Raw genomic sequence first — 7,224 nt, forward strand, 5'->3', positions numbered from 1 at the left:
TCCGAAGGTGGCGCGAGCGAAACCAATCGAGCCCTGAGCGAGAGGGAGAATGAGCCGAGCGCGGAGAGGCTCAGACTAGCAGGCGCCGGCTGGCTGGAGGAGGAGCGGGAGGAGGAGGAGGAGGAGAATGTAAATTTGGAAGGGCTGGAGAGAAGGTGCGCGCCGTCGCGGCAGCCGCGCGCCCCACTGCCAGGTGAGAGTATTGCGCGCGGACGCGGGTGCCACAGACTTTCATCGCAGAGCGCCGAGGTATTGCCCCTTCCCAACTCAGCTCTGGCGTCTGTCGGCGTTTGGTGCGGCTCCTTCTCAGGCGTGGCTGGCTTTGGCTTGCCGGCGAGAGGGTCAGAACAGTGCCGAAGCCAGCAAATTTCGGTTTTGCAGGATGGGCGAAAGAAAGCGCTAGGCGGAAATTTAGCTCGGGAGAGGGCTGCGATCGGGGGGGCAGGGGTGCCCGCGACGCCCCTTGCCCCGCTTTGGAGCGGATACACAGCAGGTGTCTAATGGGACAGTCTCCCTTGGGAAGGGCTTGTGGGGAAACGGCTTGACGGGGGATACCAGGGGCTGGTAAAGGAAGTCTCCTGTCCCCGAGAGACCTCACCGTAAAAATAGAGTCCTCTCCCACTTCGCAGCACATCCTACAGCGTCTGGCACGTGGTTTGGTGGCGCCCTGTGCTAAACGTGAAGTAATAATAGCTCGAGATGTATAAGAGTGACTGCTGACAATGGTCCTTGCCCGTTGTCTTTCTCGGTAACTGCTACTTTTGAAAGTCTGCCCTTCTCTCTCTCTCCCTCCCACCCTGATCGCACTCCCTTATTTCTTTATTTAGAAGTTCAAGGCTATAATTCCACGCGCCTCTGCGTAGAAGCAATTGCTGCTAAACTCCTGGAGGCCGACTTACAAATAAATGGGACTCAAGCTTTTGACTCTTCTGTAGAGGTAAATAGCGGAGATAGGTAATGTTAGACTTTGGCCGTACTGATTTGGGAATATCTCATCCTAGAGCAAGGTGTTTCAAACTGTGAGGTGTGCTTCCCTTGGGGAGGTGCAGGCAGAGTCCAGGGGAGGTGTGAAGAACCTTTTAGTTACATTGTTACAATAAATCCACCTTTCCCAAAGTTTCATTGTGTTGTTTTCATTGTTCATTTATGTTCATTTTGGTGTTTGGATTTTTAGGAGAGGTGTGTACATTAAGATTACACTAAAATGAGTTGTGATGGCAAAAAGTTTAGGAACCCCTGCCCTAGAGAATAATACAGGTAGCCTCGCTTACTGACTGTTCAGCGACCTTTCAAAGTTACGACGGTGCTGAATAAGGAGAGACTTACAACTGGTCCTCAAGTTGCAGCTGTTGCAGCATCCCCGCAGTCATGTGATTGTGATTCGGGCACTTGGCAACCGGCACAGATTTACGACAGTCACAGTGTCCCACAGTCACATGATCACCATTTGCGACCTTCACAGCCAGCTTCCAACAAGCGAAGTCAATGGGGAAGCCAGCAGGAAGTTGCAGGTCACGGTCACATGACATCATGCTTAACAACCTGCAGTGATTTGCTTAATGACTGCAGCTGGAACTGACAGACTACCATCATAAGCCATGTGTGGTTACATGATTTTTCACTTTATGACCACATTGCTTACCAACAGAGTTGCTGGTCCCAATTGCAGTCGGTAAGTGAGGACTACCTGTATGTAAGGGCTTAATTTGCTTCCAGATGTAATAAACTGGGCCTTTTATTGAAGGAATCTCTTGGATTAGGAAGCTCCGCAGCACCAGTGCTAGCGGTTACCAATGAATATGGTTGTTGAGGATTCTGGCTCAGGATCTGGGGTGAAGTGACAATCAGTGGTGGTGAAAAATGCTTTCTATGTATGCTAGTACAATTTGGAGTTTGTGTGTTTTACAACTTACAGATATAGGGTTAAATAACTTTATGAGTCTGAAAAGCAATAACTTTTGCTCAGTGAGCACCCAGGTTGATGAAGGATTTAAATTAGTACAAAATAGCCTGTGCATTCCCCTGGGGGTGAGCGGAGAGGTGTGATCAAGTAGGGACATTTCCTTAGGATTATGTCATAGAACATTTTGTAGAATAAAATTCATTTCTTCTTCCCTGAAGAAATTGTAACACTGAGGGAAAAAAAAAGTTGTGGACTTTCACAGAGAAAAATAAATAATCATTCATTGATTATATGCCATCAAGTTAGGGTCTTAATGACCAGATAAATTGACTTTCTCCAAGATGATCTGTCCCCAATATTGCACCAGTAGTCACTCTAATCAAATTCATCCACCTTGTTAATTGTCCATTTCTCTTTGCTTCCACTTTTCCCAGCATTGTGAGCTTCTTTAAGGACATGGATCTTCACATAACAGGGCCAAAATACAGTAATTTGAACCTGTTCATTTGTGCCTCAAGCGAGAACTCTGGATTTATTTGTTTAATGATTTATTATCCATTTTTTGTTTTATTCACTATGGTATTCTCAAGAGTCTTCTCCAGTACCAGTGTTCAAAAGCATCAATACTTTTTCTATCCCACTTCTTCAAAGTCCAAATTTTGATTTCATGGAGTGTCACAGGAAAAGACATTGCCTGCATGATCCTGATCTTTGTAGTTATAAACACATCATGGCATCTGAATATTATCTTTCAAGGCCTTCATTGCTATCTTACCAAGTGCTAGACTGTGACATATTTCTTGACTGCTAGTTCATTCACTGTTGATAGTCAACCCTACAAGGCAGAAGCTATCCACCACTTCAGTGACTACACTGTCAGCTCTGAGGCTGCTTACTGTACCTGTTCCCATTAGTTTGGTCTTCTCTATATTTAATTGTACTCTTGTTTTTTTGATTGTGCTCCTTGATTTTCATTACTGAAAGTTGAAGATCATTTGCATTTTCAGCTATACAATTCCCAAAGACAGTCATCAACAAATAAACCAGTTCTGTCTGAGGAAGTGTGATATCATCCAGAATTATTGGTGGACCTTCCAGATCCAGGTAGCCCCCAAATCCACAGCCACTCAGGTTGATCCTGAGCCTATTTTTCCCCATTCAGACTCCCACAACCTCCAGACATTGAGACAGAACCTTGATGGCATTACTTGGTCAACCTAGGGTTAATATCTAAAGCTGGGTATCATCAACATACTGATGATACCTAACCCCATGTTGGTAGATGACCTCACCCAACAGCTTCATATAGATGATGAATAGTAGTGGGAAGATCCCTGAGAGACCACACACAGCAGGTGTGTAGGTCTGGATCTCTCCTTCCATACCAGTACCAACTGGAACCGGCCACAGAGGAAGAAAGGATAATGACTGCAACAATATGCTCACCACTCCTAAACCTCTGAGCCAGTACAGAAGGATACCATGATTTGTGTATCAAAGGCGACCAAGAGTTCAAGAAGGGCTACCATAGGTCATCCACAATTGCAATCAGTGCTGTCTTAGTACTATAATCAGACTGAAACCCAACTTAAAGTGGTCACTAAAATTCTTTCTCCATAGATGCCCTCCCTCCATCAGAGGCTACATTTGCCAAAGAATAAAAAAGGCTTCTTCTTTCTCTCTGATATTTTTTGTCTTGTAATAGCAACCCCATTCTCTGTTTCTTCATCCAACAAACTGCTGGGACAGGAAATGGCTGCTTTTGCCAGAGGTATGAATTGGTCAGGGATAAAGAGCTTTTGAAATTCAGCCAAAGGCTGATTCAGCCTTAGGGTTGCATCCCTGCTGTTAATCATAAAGAGTCCCCCTGGTGGGAGGAGATGGGTGGTGACAAATCTGATAAATAAATAAATAAAACAAAATATACTTTTCTATAGTTTTTCCCAGTCAGGTGTCTGCTAAATTTGTTTAACCACACTGCCCATGTTTCCCAGCCAACTGGGAACGATGGAATTTGTAGTACCCAATTTCAGGAGGATACCATATTATGGCAGACTGCAATTTCACGTTTTTAATAAACACCCTTCCTGGATCTATCTGCAATTATACTCAATATTTTTTTTTATCCACCTCTTTGATGGCAACTTAGAAATTTAAGCCTATGTAAGTTTAAAATGTTGTCTGGCAATAGATTAAAGTGGTAGGACCTGGCTAGTTTTGCTTTTGGTTCACAACTAACTGGAAAATAGCCCAGTGGGGTCTGCAGATGAAAGCACAGAACGGGGGGAAACAAAAAAGTGGTGTCCTATTAATAGTCTTATGCTTTTGATGAGGATTGTTCATGGAAATGTCAAAGTTGGGGAGGCCTGCCAAATTGCTGTCTCTTGCCTGTTTTGTGATATCCCATACTTCTTTTGGCCATCTGCCCAAGAGTGCTGGTTATAGAACCTTTCAGTCATGTTCAGAAATTGGGTAATCAATGGTAATACTGCACAGGAGTTGAGATTTCCAAGCCCAGGATGACTCTGCAGATCCAGTTAGGGGGTTCTTTACTTTAATACAACTTGCTTTGTTGTCAGCAACCCTGTAATACAGCTGCAGTTTATCCTGCTGGATAGGACTGGTGTGGGCAATTTACTAAAGTTGGGCCTGAGGGTTACATTCTTTTTCTTAATATCTCTGGTGTTGGTCTGATGTGATAGGTAAACATCTACCCCTCTTTGTTTATAATAGGCCAATGCTGATAATTCAGGAAAAAACAAGATTTCTGTGACATATTAAGCCTTTACCTTGGGTGCAGAAGTAGAAATTACAATGGCAAATTCTTCCTTCCAGCCCCATTATTTGTGGGAGTGTGGGATTGGCTTGTAATTAGCAGACTGCAGCAGAGTGTGTGGGCCTAATCTTACCAATACCTGACATTTCTTACCAGCAAGTGCTTTTCTGGGCATCGAGAAGCCTAAAGGTCTTTTTCAGAGAACTGACAACTAAGAGAAAGATCAAGCGTATAGTATCCCATCCAAATGCCAGTCCTCCGTGCTAGCATTTTAAAGCACGAACAGCCAGAATGGGTGATGCAAGAAAAAGTTGTCTCTCTCTGATTTTGAATTATTTTCCATTCCAAAAGTGCACAGCCTCCCACACCTGTCACTCATGGGCCATGTGTGGCCCCTTAGATCATCCAACACCCATCCCTGAGTGATTTCTGGCACTGCCCTGCCCTGCTTGTAATCGACGAAACTGAGCTCCAAAATGCTTATGCCCCGTCAGGGATCCCAAGGTGGGGGAGCAAGGGGAACTTCTGTGCCCCAAACTACATCGTTTAGGAGTATCTCCCAATTCTCTCATTAGGCTGCAGGTAATCCTCGGTTAACAACTATTTGTTCAACAATCGTTTGAAGTTCAGTGGCGCTAACAAATGGTAGTTACACCTAGTCCCCGCACCCCCGTGGTGACATTATGAAAATTTTGGCACTTGGCAGCCTGCCCGTGCTTACAACTGCAGGGGTGCTTCAATTCCTCCGACCCACCTATCTACCCCACCCCCCGCCCTTTTGGCTGCCCCGCAGAGCAGCACTCCTCAGTGGCAGCACTGGGGCTGAAGTAGAGGCCCAAGGCCTTCAGCAGTCTCAGACAGCCACCACTGCCCCCCACTTCAGTCCCTGCGCTGCCACCAAGTGTCACCTTAAGCCCAGTGCTGTGGCCAGCCACCCAGCGACAGAGCGCAAAGCCCCAGCCACCCCCACAGCCCTGCGTTCTGCAGGCCCTGCTACACCCACCTGACCTTCGCCATCTTCCTCCTGCTGCTGGTGAGGCACTCCCAGCCTGGCCCTATGTGAGGCAGCTGCTGGCTGCACCTGGCCTTATTCCCGAGGCCACTCATGCTGTACTCCAAATAACATGTGCCATTTTCCAAATCATGCATGCTGTTCTCGCAGTGCTTTGGAAGGCTTCAGAAGCTTTCCAAAGGCTTTCTGAAGCATCATGAGAACAGCGCATGCTATTTGGAGAATGGCGTGACTGACCTCTGAAGGAAGGCCTGGTGCAGCCAGCAGCTGCCTCGCATAGGGCCAGGGTGGGTGTGCCTCACCAGCAGTGGGAGGAACATGACAAAGGTCAGCTGGGCACGGCAGGGCCGGCTGGGGCTTTGCACTGTAGCGCTGGGGTGGCTGGCCACAGCATGGGACTTGAGGCGGCAGTCCTCAACAGCTGTGGTGCTGGGGTTGAAGTAGAGGCCTGGGGGCAGCAGCAGCCAGCTGAGACTGCTGAAGGCCCTGGGACTTTACTTCAGCCCCGCACCACCAAGGAGTGCCACTGTGCAGGGTGGCCAAAATGGCAGAGATGGGGAGATAGGCAGGTGGGGGGAATTGAAGAGGAGGCAGAGGAGGCACTCCCTTACCTTACCAAGGTTCAGGGCTGGGAGGGACCAAGCTGGGAATGGTTTGGATTGGGATGGGTCCTTGCCTGAGGACCAGTGGGATTCAGTTAATGACAGCTATGGGGACTGCTGGGATTGCCATTCCTAAGCAATGCAGTGATGTGATGTCATGCTTTATGACCACATTGCTTAGAGATGGAAATTCCAGTCTCAATTACCACTGTATCTCAAGGACTACCTGTCATAGCCTTTCCTGCTTTATATGATAACTAGATCAATGTAGGTATAATCAATACTTTGCTGGTGTGAATATTTTAGCACTGAAATTAGATATGTGGGCATGCATCTTGAGATCAAGATCTGTGAATGGAAATGGGTTTTTACTCCCTTTCGTTTGCCATGCAGTTTCAAATACAGGTGGTCTTTGGTTAACAATGGTAATTGGGACTGGCATTTCTGTCACTAAATGATGCGGTCATAAAGCGCGACATCACATGACCGCATCACTTAGTGATAGCAACCTTGGCGGTTCCCGTTGCCATCGTTAACTGAATCTCACCTGGTCATTAGGCAAAGACCCACCCCGATCCAACCCATTCCCGGTTTGGTCCTTCCCAGCCCGAGCCTGGGGGCTGAAGTAGAGGCCCAGGGTCTTCAGAAGTCTCAGCTGGCCGCCACCGCCCCAGGCCTCTACTTCAGCCCCAGCACCACCAGTGCCACCACCACCACCAAGGAGTCCTGCCTCAAGCCCCACACAGTGGCCAGCCGACCCAGTGCCCTGGCTCAAAGCCCCAGCAGCCTTTGCTGTCCTGTACCCCACTACCCTGCGCTCCACCGGCCCTGCTGCCCCCAGCTGTCCTTTGCTGTCTTCTGCCTCCTGCTGCTGACAAGGCACGCCAAGCCTGGCCCTTCCTGAGGCAGCTGCTAACCATGCGAGGCCTTC

This window comes from Candoia aspera, chromosome 1 (genome assembly GCF_035149785.1).
Source record: "Candoia aspera isolate rCanAsp1 chromosome 1, rCanAsp1.hap2, whole genome shotgun sequence".
In the NCBI taxonomy this organism is placed as follows: domain Eukaryota; kingdom Metazoa; phylum Chordata; class Lepidosauria; order Squamata; family Boidae; genus Candoia; species Candoia aspera.